The sequence below is a fragment of the Myodes glareolus genome, chromosome 11 (genome assembly GCF_982192425.1).
Source record: "Myodes glareolus chromosome 11, mMyoGla1.1, whole genome shotgun sequence".
NCBI classification, from domain to species: Eukaryota; Metazoa; Chordata; class Mammalia; order Rodentia; family Cricetidae; genus Myodes; species Myodes glareolus.
This window is the reverse complement of record NC_142036.1, coordinates 62,313,910-62,332,002: the sequence shown is the minus strand read 5'-3', so window position 1 is coordinate 62,332,002 and position 18,093 is coordinate 62,313,910.

The following is an 18,093-nucleotide window of genomic DNA, read 5'->3' as shown; positions in this document are numbered from 1 at the left end:
TTAAATAACACATTTTCCTAAGAAATCTCCTTAACTTAATATTTAATAAGTTAAAGTAGAAAATATAAATGTTTGGTCGTGATTGCATTTGTACTGTGTATGACGCAAACTAGGATCTTCCCAAGTGAGCTATGATAGTTTTGTTCCTCTGACCCTACAACTACAGTTCAAAAGCTATTCATGTCTTCTTGATCAGCTTTTTGTAAAGAACCAGTGCAAGTCTGGTTTTCTAGATCATTGTCTCACAAAGTAGACAAGAAACATAAGCTTACTGCAAGACCCAGCACTTGACAGTGTTGGTGGTTTGTGTCTGAGCAGTGTCCTTTAGTGCCTGGTACAAGCTGGCCTGAGTCCATCCACAGTCAAGACATTCAGGATGGAAACTTAACCAGCACAATTCTCTCTACTAACAAAAACAAATGCTAATGAGATTCACAATGCAAAGTATTACATGCCTATTATTTAGTATATGTTACTTAATATAGATTACATATGCTTACATTTTACAATATATTTTATTATATAACCATATATTCTATTATCTTTAATATATTATATACTATATACATGTATTTTATAAAAATATATAAGTATATATTGTATATGTATAATATATATCTTACTAAAGCATATGAATAGATCTACCAAAACAGAAACATTTTTGTGTGATTCAAAAGTCACTCCTCCTGCCTTGCCACACTTAATAACACATTTTTCCAATTTTACTTCAATCTTTCTCAATTTTTCCAGTGTTCTATTAGTTCAAAGGGCTTGGTAGCATTTGTATTATGTTGTGATTTCATTTAGTGAATGCTAGAGCATTTTTATTGAATTTCATGCCAAGCAGAATTTACAAAGGGGGAACTGTTCTTTAAAAGCAGTGTTTATCTTCTATCAGAGGAACACTGGGCATGCATTCATGGACATTTCAGTGAGACTAGCCATAGAACGGGAGAAACTTATCTCTATGTGCTTCTCTAAACGAATGCCATCGACAAATAATACACACCTTAGTGAGGTTTTGCTGACGGAAATCTACTCCAAATTTTCCTGGAAATTACAGATATAAGACCTGTGGTAAAATCAGGTGGATTTATATTTATGTTGGATAGATGTAATGTTTGAAAAATGACAGCTGTAGGATAAAGCAACAGGACTTAGATCTCTATTAAGTTTAATAAATTTGCAGTTTGGAATTTTCTGTTGTAAATTACACGAAAATAGGCCATAGATACAGCAAATTAATCAGCACAGTTAGCAATTAACCAGCTCACATGTTTTTATTTATTGAATTAGGAAAAAAGTACCATTTAGTGTGCAATTTAGTGGAAAGTCCATGTAGGGAAATAACAACACTGTGCAGACATGAACTTCTAATCGCAGGTTTTCGTTCAGACTTAAACTAATTCTATACAGCTAAGAACAGTGGGTGGGTCCTGCTGGGAAGTGTGAGCTGCTGCAGAGAGCTGGTTTATGAACTGCTTGATCTGATTTAACACGAAGAAGCTCCTGTCACAAATGAAGCAGCCACTGGGAAACCCAGGAGTGTTTTTGGTGTAAGGTTGCACTGATTTTTGACATAAACATCTCAAGTCTTTGTTATCCGCTTCCTCCTAGATGACATTCTCTTATATTTAAAGCTCTTAAGAATCAAGAATTGAAGTCTTGAGGCTGCCAGGAAGAAATGTATAAAAATATTGAGTGTCACATTTATCACTGATCATTTATTCTCTAAATGCTGTTGAGAAGGATACCATCACTATTGTTTACTTTTTAAAGGTTAAAAATCTATAAAACTATTGACATTTATAAACTTCTAAGCAGGCAATAATCACCGCACACACACACCTAAAACATCAGAATTTGTCTGACATTTAACACCCCAAGTTTAATTCTTTATTCCTCAAAATTTCCAGTCACTCGTCAATAAAGCAATGAAAAGCATATGGTTAAAATGGGTACAAGAGAAAACTAAATCCCGTTCTTAAGGATTTTTAAGTAATACTGCTTCTGTGACATAACTTACTTTTACACTAATCTATTTTAATATTTTTGACTGCTATGTGTTTATATGATATTTGGAGTGCAGTAAAAACACTCTAGGCTAATGAAGACATGACTTTTTTGGAGAATCTACAATTCCCACTTAACTTAACCAATATAATCCCAAACTACATTCTAAACACTTGTCCTTATCCTCACAGATAACTGTAATCCTCATCTCTCATTAAAGAAACTTCCCTTTGAAACAATTGTAGACCATTATAGAAAGCTACAACCAATCAAAATACACAGTTGTGGAACCAAGTCTCAATGGATACTTCTACAAAACAGATTTAAGCATCAGAGTATCAGGAGTTTGCTCTGAGAATGTCTTCTAGAAATGTCAGAAGTCATATTCATAAAGGCTTACCAACCTGACTATCTAAAGGTCAGCTAAGCAATGGCAGCAGACATATTAAAGTAGAGAGGGAAAGTCCAAAATGTCCTGACCTTACACAGAGAACTATTGGAACCTAATGGTTCTAAGAAGGGAGAAACAGACTCTCCCAGGGAAGAGCACAACAATTGGTTATCCAATACCAAATGGGCATCCCTGAAAATATGCACTTAATAACATACAGAATGCTAGCTGGTTATATTTAGATATCTCTCTCCCTCCCTTCTTCCCTCACTCTTTCTTTGTGCATATATATGCATATAACAAATAACATTTAATGGAAAAATGAGTAAAGAGACATATTTGTGAAAGTCGGAGAATGTGCAAAGAGAAGGAAGAAATGATGTATGTTATTAATCTAAAATAAATTTAAAACAGTAAATGCAGGCAAAATTTTGAAAACTCAAGGTACATAAATAAATGAAAAAATATTGGTAATGTAAAACTTACAAACCAATATTGAGTTGTACACTTTACTTGAAAATTTAAAAAGTTAACAGGAAAAGAATGTCAATTATGTGATTTTTTCCTCCTAAAATAAATACAGAGGAAGGAAGAACTCCAACTTTACTCATTCAGGTCAATCTCACCCTCTCTGAAAAATAGAAGAAGAATATAAAAGAATAAAAATCATCAGTATATTTCATGCAGTTAGGTAAAAAAATTTCATGTGACATTGAAAAATTTTGAAGTGAGGTTTAAACAATCTGTACAATACCTTATATATGATATTATTCCTTAGTCTACAAAGTCAAACTCTTGTGAAGTAAAGAAAATGAATCAGTACAGGGAGTAGATTCATGAAAGCATTATGAAACGTGCAGGCACAGGTTGTGCTCCAGATCAAACCCAGACATACATTCTCAACAATCCAGTACAAAAACCCACACTAAAAGTGAAAAGCAGAAATGAGGGTCCTTACTCTAAATTTCAATATTGGAAAGAGGGAAAAAGAGACTAAGAAAAACCCTCAGAGCTGTCTTTGGGATCCATACACAAGGTCAAATTTCTAATAGATTGTCAAATATTTGTACATCTGAGCAGTCCCAGTCAATGTGTAGTTCTGAACATCACTATCCCATCATTATCTGGGTCTTATTCTCATAATGCAGAACTGTGTTAAATCTGTTTTCAGAATATAACTTGCCCCTCTGGCTGGCACCTTTTCCCTCTCCTAAGTATGATATCCCTGGAGGAGTTGACATTTCTTTGAATCCATTGTTTTAATAGTGTGAGAGTCAAGTCTAGAGATATAAGTTTCTCTATAGAAAAACCTCATTTTTGTCTGGCCAGTTACAAAGAAACTGACACAGAACTAGGTTTTGTCAAGACTATGAGTGAGACTTCAGGTTGGAGACCACTGAAAAGGAACAGTAAAATATATTAAAATAGAATAACAGGGACTGACCAGAAAAGAGGGACTTTACTGCAAAACCCGGAGAGGAATCACTTTTAAAGGGTGAGTTTACAATAAGATCTAGAGAATGTTCATCGTGGACAAGATGACTGGGGAGGCCCTGAGGAGAGAGCTGTCAGAGAAATCTCCTGACCAAAGGAAAACATCTTATTTTTACAACCTTTCAAGCAGTAGCAGCAAGTTTCACAGCATTTGATTTAGCCTGGGTTTTAACACAAATGACAAGAAACATGGACGAACAAGTACTAGGTAGGATCATAAATTGAGGTCTAAAAATCGCAGTCCAGAATAGCATCTTAACTGTCTGTTCTAGGGCGGGAGTTCCTAGGAGGGTCTGGCCTGATTACTCAGGCTGCCGCATTTGGCTACTTAAAGAAACCAGTGTAGTACACAGATTGACCATTAATTTACCAACACACATTTTTTTTTTCTTTTATCAACAATATAAGTTTCATTTATCATGCATCTTCTCCTCTAATTTCTAAATTTCTGCCAAGATTCATGTCCTCAGTCATAGGAAAATTATTCTCATTTGGACTGTAATTTCAAACATGAAATGTCATCTGATCATTAAAGCAATTATTAATGACCATTCTGCCTCAAAACATTTTCAGGGAAATCTTCACAAATGTTTGATTTGTTAATATTTTAATAGTAAAATCAAAATAATGATATTTATTTAACGTATCTATAAGGGGAAGAGGAATAATGAGATGAAATGGCCTGTTGGTAGTAGTCCCCATTCACTAGCAATTAATGTTAGAGTTCATGATTTCGCTGCTTTCCTAACATTTCCTTAGGTTTATTTTCTCATTGCTCTTTTTCTAAAGTGCTCTTCAGAAATTAAATATTTAGCTTATTAAGATTTTATAAATCATCTATTATAGGATAAATAACTTAGAATAGATAGCCCCTTTTGTCTGAGCTACCTTTTTGGAAGTTATATTCAAATTTGAAATTGACATTTCATTTTATGTTAATGAGAAATATAAAATATTTGGGAGAAATTTGAATACCTCTTTGGTATTCATAAATAGTGAAAAGTCTTCTTTAATTTTGATCAACTGTTGTTGTAAGCATATTGTCATTACTTGTGGATATGAACTGGTTTGTGATAATTATGTCTATTCTTGGTATATAAATGTAGCCATTGGTTGTTGATGGCTAGCCCCTATTATTGAAGATACTATACGTTAAGGACAAAGCATTAGAGCCAGCTTTGAGCTGGATCTATCCTGAAAGTCTCTTCCCAAGGTCTAACTTCATCTGTACCATAAAATACTATGCAAGTTGAGAAGGGAGGGGAACAATTATACAGTTTTATTGAGCTCTAACATATATAAATCATGACAATTTCCAGCATTGCTATAAAGGTGCAAGATATGGCATTCATATGTTGGTGATAATCAACAGCTGTCTAATTGGATTTAAGGTCTGTTCTATGAGGAAAAAATCATATCTGATATTGTAAACTTATTCATCTTCCTGGGTCTAGTGAGGTTATGGACCTTAGAAAATAATTTACTACAATTTATTAAATCACCATAATTCCATACTGTATTCTTAATCTTATCTAAGCTCCTATATGTACAGATTAGAAAACATGGTGGAAGATGTTGCAGTATGAGAAATTTCCACAATAACCCAGAATGGAATATAGCAAAGGTTTATTTACTTGAGGATGAACGCACACAAAAGGTAGCCATCATCAGTCCTCTGTGTGTGCTGGGAATCAGAAATGAATTCAGCAGCCAAGAGACTTTCACATACTTTAAATCTGCGTACGTAGTACATGAGCCCACACCTGAAGTGGGCCAATATCTTAAAAGCTATTGCTGAAGGATTTGCTAAAGCAGGAAGATGGGTGGAAAAGATTATAAGAGATAGAATACCAGAAAACCTGCTGTGAAACAGTCTTTCCTGGAAATGACTGAATAAACAGGACAAGAACAACGACAATTTCAAAGAACATAATAATGTTAAAAGGGAAATTTTCATGATTTCTCAGCTCTAGACAAAAAATTACAGGCAGTTAATGAAGACAGATAGAAGGAGAATTATTCTCTCTTGGGAATGGGTCACTTTACTAGTTGTCCTAGGTAAAGTATTCAACCTTGACCTTACACACACCATCAACAAAATTTGACATACCAGGTTACAAATATATGTATTTCTATACAAAGACACACACACACACACACACACACACAACACACACACACACACACACACACACACACACACACACTACACAAGCCGAAACACGTGAAACAAATATAATAATGAGATGGTGGGACTGATCTAATGGGAGCTCACCAAGGCCAGCTGAACTAGGAGCAACGGAGCATGTGATCAAAATGGACACTCTGAACGTGGCTGGCAACGAAGGCTGACTGAGAAGAAATGGCTTTGGGATTTAATTCTACTGCATGGACTAACTTTGTGGGAGCCTGGTTTGTTTGGATGTTCACCTTTAAAGACCTGTATGGATGGGGGAGGACCTTGGACTTCCCATGGGGCAGGGAACCCTGACTACTCTTAAGACTAGAGAGGGAGGGGAAGGTGGGGAGGGGGTGGTGGGGAGGGGGAGGGAAAAGGGAGGCGGGGAAGAGGTGGAAATTTTTAATAAATAAAAAAAATAAGAGAAGATAGTGAACAATAAAAAAATAAAAAATAAAAATAAAAAAACAAATATAATAATAAAAAAGACTTTCGTCCGATAGTGAGGGAGTAGATGAAGAAAAGCTTGGAGGTGCTAGAGGGAGAAAAGGGAGAGGGGAATGATATTATTTTACTTCAGTTAAAAACATTTATACTTTCAATGCCAAATTTAACAAAAACTGAAAGAAAATACATATGAAAGCAATCCCATCACCTTTATCCAATCATCTGAAAATCAGTCTCCACCGTGATAAAGGTCAGTCTTTGAAGGGAGACCAGCAACTGGCATATAAAATAGTAGCTTGAGCCACTTTGACATAAATGGAAAGATGTCTTAGCATGTCAGCTTGTATAGTCGATGAATAATAAAATAAAAAATTTATATTTTGCCAGTCAGTTATCAATTCGAAGAGATGTGGACTCCAGGTTTATCATTCAGTTTCCTTTACAGGTGCTCTAAACATGTAGTTTATATTGACAATGGGGACTCAAGGGATGATACCACTATGAAATTCTTCCCCCTTCCTTCTTTCTTTTTTTCTTCCCTTACCAAACTTTCACCCACTATTTCCTTCCCGCTGAATAATATGCTATATAAAAATTTTAAGACACTGCCATTAAAAATGTCTGTTTGACACAGAAAAGTTTGTAACCAAAGTGACAATACAATGTCTATGCAATTCATTTTAATTTTGTATATATCTGCTAATTTAGGTTTAATTTAATCCTACTTATATTGAGAACTTTCTTCAAAGAAATTGGAAACTTAACATTTGAAGTAAGTAGAATATGAGTCTAAAAGTCTAAACCACACCATCATTTTTACAATTCTTGATAGCTTCATATGACTATGAAAAATAATAAAATTATATAAAAATTTAATTGGTTTTCTAAGAATAATGTATCCACATTTAGTCATGGATACTGAAAGGTTCAGTGATTACATTACAAACTCAAACATAAATTCATATAAACAGCATAATTTCAATGTAATATCAAATACAAATTATGTAGTACAGATATCTTCCCATTATAAAAATCAATAGGAAGAGTGAAAGGCAATGACCATCAGGAAGAAATGAAACCAAATCATCAATGGACAGAATGAGAACCTTGTAGAGGTTCCATTTCACATGAATGCCATTAGCATGGTAACAGAATAAAGACAAGGGCTAAATCGTAACTACTACATAAAACTGGTAAAAACATAACTTCTGCGTCTTAAAGTCAGTTACATACAAAATATTAAAATAATTAACTAACACAAATGTGGTTGTGTTCTACAGCAGCAATTCCTGTGCAAACATGTTCTTGATTAGTTTCTTATATGTTTTCTGTCTTTTTTCAGGTATGAATGTGGCCACACTGCTAGCTGTGGAAGGATGACTGTGTGTGGTTCCATCTTCTCTGAATTTCCTCCTCCAGTTACTGTTTCTATTTCCTCTTCTAGATTCCATCTTGATCTTTAATTATGGCTCTGTAATTGTCCCTGTGGGGAAACATCTGCTAGTGCCTACCCATTTGTTCATTTGTTGTGTCAGATTCCCTGTGGACTGTGTTATATCTTGTTGACATTGAATTTTCTAGTTGCCTTTTGATGATTTTCTACCCTGAGGGTAACACAAGGATCAGAAATTTTAGTGGTCTCATAACCTATGGCAACTTAAATGATATTTCCTTTGTAAATACCTTATTATTCAATTCATAAAATGACTTCAGTGAATGAGAGCTAGCGAATTATTTTACACTAGCAGTCTGTGCTCTTAGTAATTTTACAAATCTAAGTTTCAAATATAGGTTTTTGTTATTTTGTTTTCAACATTCAAATTTTTCCAAGCCCTTTATAATTTCTATTACCTAAATAGTTTTTACCTTCAAAATTTTGTTTTCTAAAGATAATCTTATTTCTCAATGTTATATTCTTTCATTCAAAAAATATCAACATTACTTTGTCACACAATTAATTCTAACAATTATTTTTGAGTCTCTAAGAAGAATGATATTCTTTTACTTGTATTGACTACTATGTCTGTGATTTGTTCAAATATATGTTTTGTATCATCATAATTGTATTTTAATGTTGAATTTATATAATTAAAAATTTAAACCTTTTATTGAGATACAAAATTAAAAATTTGATTTTAAATTTATACCAATTTTAATAGAATATACACATGAAAGCTAATTCTATCATATTGTTCATCACTATAATATTCCACAAAATAACTTTGTACAAGTACTTAAAAGCATGAATTAGTAATTATTTGAATTATAGATGATGCAATTATTATTATTTCAATAGTTTTACAGTAGAGTTTTATATTGATTATGTTTTTACTTTTGGGGTGATTGTTTGGTTTGAGAAAGTTTTTTGCTATTTATCTTGGTTAGCCTGGTTCTCGCTATGGAATTTATTTTCCCAAAGTCATGCTCACAAGGTTTTATGGTCTTTCTAAATACAGTTATTCACAATAAAATCTTAGATGAACTTCAAATCCCTCGTTAAAGTTAAATATCTATATGAAGCATATATGTGTTCTAAACTGTATGAAATTTATCTAATCATTCTTGGTTTCCTAGAAGAATCCACATGGAGATATTTGCACAGTGGACACCTTACACAGTAACTCTACAACCACAAACACTTCCCACACAGTTACTGAGGAAATTCATCATGAACATCATACATAATCCTATAACTAAGGTAAAATGGTCTTTGTAATCTATTGTATGAATATTAACGTAAGTTTTCCTATTTAAAATATTTATTATGTTAAAATTAATTTCTTATTTGCACATTTGGAGGTAATAACATTTCTTTTACACTGATAAATTAAATAATACCCATTCTATTTTAGTGACTCAATTTAGTTTTGCTCATTTTTAATAAAAATATCCTGCCCCAAATTCACAGCTTGGCAATACATGTATATAAATCACATATTCTCCAGCTGTTATTCTGATCAACTGTTATTTAATATGTAATCAAAAACTTTTTATTTAAATAGTAATTAAAAATGTTATTTCAAAACCTGGCTGCTGATTTAACTTTATATATTTAACTTTATACATATATATGCAAAATCAATATTATACTTTCATTAATTTACACATTTTCATATTTTGATGCATAAATTCAACAAGAAAAACAATATATGGGAATCTTATGTTTTCCAGTTTTGTTTTGAATTGCCAGGAGTAAGAGATTTTGCAAATGAATAACAAGTTTATTTACCTCTCTGTGATCCTATAATTTAGTTTAAGCAAATTTCTGCTGATTTTTTTCATATATGTTCTTCTATATATATATATATATTTGTACTTTATTACTGCAAAATATTGTGTTTTCAATATTTAGTTTCCCTGCATGGACAAAATTCTATGCTCTACCTCTAGCATTGTCTAAATGCAGTGTGGTAATCTATGTCTATTATCTGAGAACTTGAACAAAGAGAGACAAAAGAAAAAATAAAAGATATAAAAATTTAAAATCATTTCTGCAATAATCAGGACTATATGTATTTTGCCATCTGTTTCATCATGTATTCAAAAGACACGTGGTATGCTACTTATTTAAAATAAAAAATGTTTATTTCATAATTTTAATAAATTTAATATTATATAATATTTGTACAAAGTTGATATGTGTGTGTGTAAACCAATGAAATTACTTATGAAACAAAAATTTACTATGATATGGCTGTACCCAGGCATAACTAAATTAAAACCCCATGTTTAGGTATATTAGAGAGCTATATATCACAAAAATAAAGAAGTATAATGTATGTTAATACTTTAAATCACTTCACATTCAAGGTCTACTGAGTCTCGATATTGTCATTTTTATAGACAGTGAAGATTGAGTCTGTGGATGAATAATTCCAGAAGAAAATATAGTAAAGAAATTGTTAGCCATAATCTAAAAATGCTATAGTGACCCATCTTATAGTTCTAATAATATAAACATCTGTCACATATTTATTATTTATCTTAGCATAAAATATTAACATTTTATTTTCAGAAATAATGATTTAATTATTTGAAATAAAAAAGTAAGTTAAATAGATACCTGGTCTTATTATTGAGTGTACCTCAGTATTAAAGTGTGTGCTTAAAAAGCATTAAGTCCTGACTTTAATAATTGATAAAATAAAACATATAGGAAACAGAATAATAGAAAGGATGGAGTAGGAAGGAGGCCTGAGAGGAGATGAATAAAAGCAGAAGATAACATAGAAAACAAAGAAGGTGAGAAAAAAAGAAACCCAGACAGTGAGCTTCAGAATAGTATCTCTTAAAATTTTTAAAATAACTTTAAGCTGCATTTCAGTTGCTCTTAGCAGAAGAAACCCTGACATTTGTTGAGCAGATTTCCACATCTGTGTTTTGTCAATAGCATCCAAAGTAACACTGTAGTGTGACAGCACATTTATTTTTTTCAAGTTCATTCTTTTAAACAATGTAAACTTTAACTTTAAATCTCCTAAAACAGTTATTTGAAACTATTAATAGTTGTTCGTGAAAATAAAGTGTATATTTGTATATATTTAAGAGTACTGTCAAATTATTGTATGCCCATCTGAAAACATGGGGTTGAAATTTAATGCAACTCACATGCATATTACAGGTAAAATGTAAAACACTGCAATGCATAATAAGCTCCAATTTTTAAGAAGACAACAAAAAACATTAAATGTCTCATCTATGGTTTCATGGTTTTTGAATATTAAATATTCATTTTAATGTATTAATATAAAATATTTCCAATTAATACATGCATGGTCTTCTGCTTGAAATGGTTGGTTTACAAAGAGCTACACTGTAAAAAAAAACTTATTCTTTCTCTCTTATTAGCTAAAAATTACCGATGGCTCCATGTACAGCCTACAGTAAGACTGCGTCTTGAGTTCTTTCCGTTCTTCTCTACTTGCTGCAATTTAATATAGCTTGGGCATGCACAGGTTTTCTGTGTCTACTTCTGATAATTCGTATATGTAACTTCCCTGCCATATTCCACTGTCTCTATCTCACATACTCATTTACTCTCACTTCTACTATGATCCCTGAGCTTTGGGTGGAGGCTGTAGAATACTTGTTTTCTTGATAACTCATTATTCTACAGTTCTCTATTCTCAGCACTTTGGCTAGATGTGAGTCACTGTTAATTACGATCTGCAGAAAATGCAGTTCTCTCATAAAATGAGAGATGCGCTGTTCTATGCCATTACAATAAGTCTTTGGGAGTCAGTTTAGTACTGGGGTTGTTTATCAGCACAATAATAGGAGGTTGTTTCCTGGGTTCTATGACCTGTCTAGCTCAAAAATAGTGAGAGGTATGGGTTTCAACCTGTGTAATAGGACTTAGATCCAAGAAAATATAGTTGATTATTTCCATGCTGTTGATATCACTATTGCACTAGAGTGCATAATTTTTCATGCCAATAATTATTGTAACTTAAAGACTATATAGCTATCGAACAAGGTTTAAGACCTACTCTTCAAGGGATCCTTCCTTTGCATGGAATGGAAATCATAGTAGAAGACTACAAAATATATAGCTCAATAAAAACAATAAAAAATAAAATGCAAGTAGTAGATTATGTTCTAATATATATTGTTGCATTAGCCCTAGGAAAGTGGTCAGTTTTCTAGTAGCAGGCATATTTTGTTTACTGTTTTCAAAAACATAACAAAACAAAAAGTGAAACAAAAAAGCCAACACCAATAATACAGTGATGAAAGAGAATATACAACTCTAAATATCTTTAAACTTAATACTTCCTCATGATTTTCAGACACATGCGTAGATATATTATAGGGATTCTTTCATTTAGTTATTTGTATGCTTATTCTTCTTCTTTGTTTCTGTTTTTTTCTTGGTTTTCAAGACAGGAATTTTCTGTGTAACAGTCTTAGCCATCCTGGAACTTGCTGACCTTGAACTCATCGAGATCCACTTGCCTATACCTCCCAAGTGCTGGTATCAAAGGCATACAACAACACCACATATCCTGTTTATTCTTTATTACTATTTTGACACAGAGTCCTTTGAAATGATGTTGACCTCAAACTCGTCACATAGCCTGGGATGGTCTTGAATTCCTGCTTCTTCTGTCTGCATCTCCAAAAGTGCAAAAATTATGGTCATGGATCACCATGCTTGACTTAAGGACTCTTCGATTTATAGGTCATCAATTTCCATATTTGCTAAGATGTAAAATCTCTCTTAATCAGTTTTATTATAGGTAGTATAGTTATAGTAGGTAATAGTCACTCAATATATTAATATTTGCATAAATGCAGGCTTTTGTTTTGCTGTATAATAAAATACATTTGGTGAACAAAATTATAAATTAGAAGTAAAATTGGAAAATACTTGCTTGCAAACATGGCTTTTCTTAATGATGTCCTTAGCTTGGATAAAACAGTACAAATGTGTGAGATTATCAGTGAACTATGAACTCCCACTATGAAAGACAGTATTTTCTATTAAGTATGATAGTAATAATAGGAGAAGTGAAAGGTCAATATATCAAAATAAACCTGGATAATAGATAAATAGCAAAGAATATGTACTAATCTAGTTTTCAGTCACTTACTTTCGTTACTGAGTTTTATCAAGGAATTGCAAATCACTGTAAGTTTTCTTATTAAAAATTACTTTTGAATATAATTTGAATAAAAAACACTTGTGATTGACTTTAAACACATTAATGTAATTAAGCTGAAACTTCCACATTTATGATTTTATTACATTGCATAAATACATTTTATAGTTTCTTCTACTGCAGTGCATACAACATCTATATCAAATTTGTATTGCAAATTCAAAACTAATTTAATCTTCAAATATACAATGAATCTTGGCTAGTTGCATAAATAGTTTCATTAATTGACTCAATGTTACAAACACATGTTAATCTTTTCTTTTCACCATGACTCTATAAAGCACTAAGAAAAGACAATGGCATTCAATTATCATAATTAAATTTGTATTAATATGTTACCCTTCATTAATTCTGTGCTGTGTGAATGTATTTCAATTGAAATATAATCTAACACTTGAAAAAATGCTTTCTTCAGTAGAATTTTACAGATATAGAAAGAAAACAAGGGCAACAACACAATATATGCACCACACATGAAATCTCATTTGAAATAATTTCTTTTAATGACACAAAAATTGTTATAAACCTTATTTCAGTAATAATCTTCGGGGGCATAAGCTTGTTACAAAATGGGATTCAAAAATGAAAATTTCTTTTCCTGATACTGCATGCTTTTCAGGAATTAAATTATTTTTTCAAGGTTCTGGAGGAAAAGAGTATAACCATATAAGAAATTAAAGACTGATAGAGTGATGAACTTAACAAAGGACCTCACTTTCTGTTTGAGACCCTCCCCTACTAACATTAGTCTATCATATAAATACATAGTATTAACTTCACTATTTGACGTAAGTAATAGATTATTGAGTATTCAATAGAATATAGGAAAGAAATATACAATGGAATACATGGAACCACCCAGGAAAACAATTTTTGAAAAATTATTTATTTGTTTGTTTGTTTGTTGCAATAGGATTTTACTATGTAGCCCTGAATGTTCTGGATCTTGCTATGTAGACCAGGCTGGCCTTGAAATCACAGAGATCCAATTCTGAGATTAAATGTGTGCACTACTACACTCAATTAGGAAAATATGTTATAAAGAAAAATAGACTGGCTAAAAGAAACACCTTAAACAAGACCATAGTAATCCTTGTTGAGTTTATTAAGAATTACTGCAAATATGTAATTGTTGTCATTGGAAAGATAGAAACATTTAATGTCACATTTATCAATACATTGATGCTGATACTTTTTATTTCACTTTATTATTTTTTGTTTATGTTAATACGTTGCGTAGTTAAGTGTGTACACATATATTCTGGATGTATGCATGGTAGCAAGTTGGGGATAGAGTTCAACCCTGAATGTTGTTCTTTTTTTGGGGGGGTTGGTTTTCAAGACAGGGTTTCTCTGTAGCTTTGGAGCCTGTCCTGGACTAGCTCTTGTAGACCAGGCTGGCCTTGAACTCATTGAGTCAGGGTTTCTCACAGCCTGGAAATTTACAGATTAAGCAATTATTACTTACTGGCCTTACTGGCAGTGGGCCACAGTGGTCTAACTGATTGATTCTGCCTTCTTAGAACTGGGATTACAAGTGAGCAATACTACAGCCTGACTTTTAGTTGACCTTGATGCTGGGGATTGGTTGAGTTCCTTATGAGAGTACTTCAAGGAGTTCACCAACTTGACTTTGCCTTAGGACTATTTTCATTTATAATAATGTTAATATAAACATTTCTCTAATTATATATCTTCTCAGCATTTTAAAATTTTGGTAATTGCCCATTATGTAAATTAATATATAGGGACAATTTTTGTTTTTTGAGGATGCTCTTTATTTCAAAAGAATATATGCTATCTTTGTAAAATAAGGATGAATTCCAGTCCAAAAGTCCTTCATGCTAAGCTGTCAGACTTTTCCTTTCATCTTTCCAGTGCTCAGAGTTGAATTCACAGCTTTATGTATGATAGAAGAATATAGTGCCACCAAACCACAGATCCACTCTTGTTTTAGAGATGGGAGCTCACTGTGTAATTAAGGTTCCCTTTGTACCCATAAACATCCTCCCCCGACTTCCAAGTTCTAAGGTTTATAGACCTACTTATCCTGCCCAGGTCCACAATTTCTTTCAACTGTCAACTTGTCACAACACTTAAATCAGAATACAAAAATAATTGGTTTAGGAACACACAGTTGGAACTTCATGGGCAATCAAATTTCTTAAACTCTTTTCCCTTGATTATGATACAAGAAAATATTATTTATGACCAATAGCAAGAAGCAATAATAATTAGCTCATTTGACAAGTTCTAATTGTATATCTGTAACTCAGTATTGGAGGGAGGAAATAATGAGAACATTCCAACTGACATGTGTTCATTAATGTCATAGGGTTTTTCAAATAAATATTGCATTTAAGATTTAAAAAATATTTTAGGTGATAACTATGAAATATGCATTTATTACTAACGAATATGTGATAAAAGATTTATTATGTTATATTAACCTTGGTAGAATTTATAAAGATTTTTGCTGTTCTGTGTAGATGGGTGGTAAACTCTTACAGAAACTTGTAAGGGCTTTTGCGAATTATTACAGGGTTGTGCAGCAAATTCCTCTGAAATTGAAACATTCTATCCTGCAGAGAAGCTCCTTAATACAGAAGGTAAACAGCTCAAAATAGCTCAGGAAGTCTCTGAAACTGATCAGATTCCCTAAGTTCCTCCTTTCCAACGTAAAAAAGACAACTGAGGGTTAAGCTGAGTGTAACTCGTAGACAAACCAAGCTTTAAAGAAGATTGTGATTAAACCATCTGACTGGAAAGGGTTTAGACCAATTATGTCATTTGGAAATGAGACTCTCCAAACTATTAAGCAGCTTTCATGCTGGGATCTTAGGTTTTGTGAACTGCTCCCCATGTTGGGTGACAGCTGTGTTTGTGTCATGTCTGCTTCAATAAGTAACCCGTCATCTATATTCCTTTAAGTAACACCAATAATATACATTGATTCACCAAGTTGGACTTTGACGGTATCTATTCTTCACTTTGGTATGTCACAGGCTCCATTTCTGGATTGAGTAGACATATGTGTCATCTCTTCCCAGGAAATATCTTCTCGTGCAACCAAGAGTAGGACACAAAACATAATGCTTGTCATAGTATATGAAGCCTTGAAGATTCCTTCATTAGCCACATTCCTTTGAGGTAATCATATCAAGGTTAGTGAATGCCTTCTCACTCCTCATTCAAATATTCTTCCATGTTGACCAATTGTGGGTATCTATATTGATTGTTATTTAGGCAAAGGGAGAAAGTAGACTTCTCTGATGAGAGTTGAGCTATTCAGGGAGCTATGGAAATAAAAATGAGAAATTAAAGGTCAGTTCATTAAGATGCCCATTTAATAAATAGATTTTCCCCTAGGGGCTGTGACCTAGAAAGCCATGGATAATATTAACTTTTCTTGAGGCAGTCTTTACACCCAATCAAGCCATGGATAATATTAACTTTTCTTGAGGCAGTCTTTACACCCAATCAAAAAGTTTTTAATTACTCCATCATCTGTGTACCCATACCTCTATTTCCTCAGTGGTAATATGTTGTTAGGTTACTCCTTACTATATATATATATATATATATATATATATATATATATATATATATAGCCACATGTTTTAGTTTAGGACTACACTTCTACATGAAATATTATTTTCAATGGAGATTCCTTGTATAGCTGTATAATGCTGCTCCAGGCAGTAACAGACTTTTTAATGAAAATCCCAATGTTAAGTGCAGGACTACTCCCCATATGCAATTGCTCAGAGATGCCCTAGAATGCCCCAAAGCAACACAGGCCATTATCATTTTTCTTGATTGACCACTGGAAAAAGAAAAGGTGAGACTCTATTGCTGAATTTGTCACGTAGTTTTGTTATAGGTATAGAAAATTCAGGTGAAACAAGGCTGGAGAGTCATCCTCCATGGCCAAAACTTTGAAGATTATAGTGCTGGGAGGTGTTATCCAGGTCACTAGCATAGAAAATGCATCAGTACTCTTAAGTAGCTGTATACCTTTAATCTAATAATACCAATCTTCCACGTAAGAAATACCCACTGGAATAGCAGTAAGATGATTTCTTGGAGGTTTAGCATCATCTGTCTGATTAGATTAGAGTACTATTCCTCAGAATACCATATGCACCTTCAAAATCCTAAATCTAGCTTGAGACACTAGATAGCAACATACTACTGCTGTTTTAGTAAATGGACAGGCTATCAATCTGCTTTCTAAATATTCAATATTATAGTGTATTCCTGAAGATTAATGTTAATCTTAGCCTTGAGCAGAGAAGTCACTGTTAACTTTGAGGGGTGGCTAATGAAGAGAAATATAACTGTTCAAAATATTGAGAATAAATGTTTGTTGAGAGCTTAATCCACCCTAAAATGGACACATGTGTAACACACACAGCACAAGGCTTACGAAAAGTTCAAAAGAGGGCATGGAAAATATTTAAAATCTGATAACGAGGAGAAAAAATGCAAAGGGATGTTTTTCTGGTAAAACATAGCTGTTGATGTCGTGAAGATAGACCAGCTATGGACACCTGCTACTATTCAGCATTCCACATGGCTGAGCAAGGCGCCCATGACAGCTTATTCCAACCTGAACTGCTATTAGATGTTAATGGTTGCCAGGTGAGAGGTAGTAGTCTTCGCTGAGATAAATATTTTTCCTTATGCTCCAATAAGTAATTGTCTATCCATGCGTAGATACAGGACACTAATAAAATATGGTAGGTTCACAAGAATAAAGCAGGCATACAAAAGAAACCTACAAACAGAAGGAACAAAGGAAGTGAAGGAAGGAAGAAGGAAAACTAGTTGGGAAGGAGATACAGGATGTCATCAATGGTGAGAGAGTAAGACAGGATGAGTGTCAGCACTCAACCTTACAAATG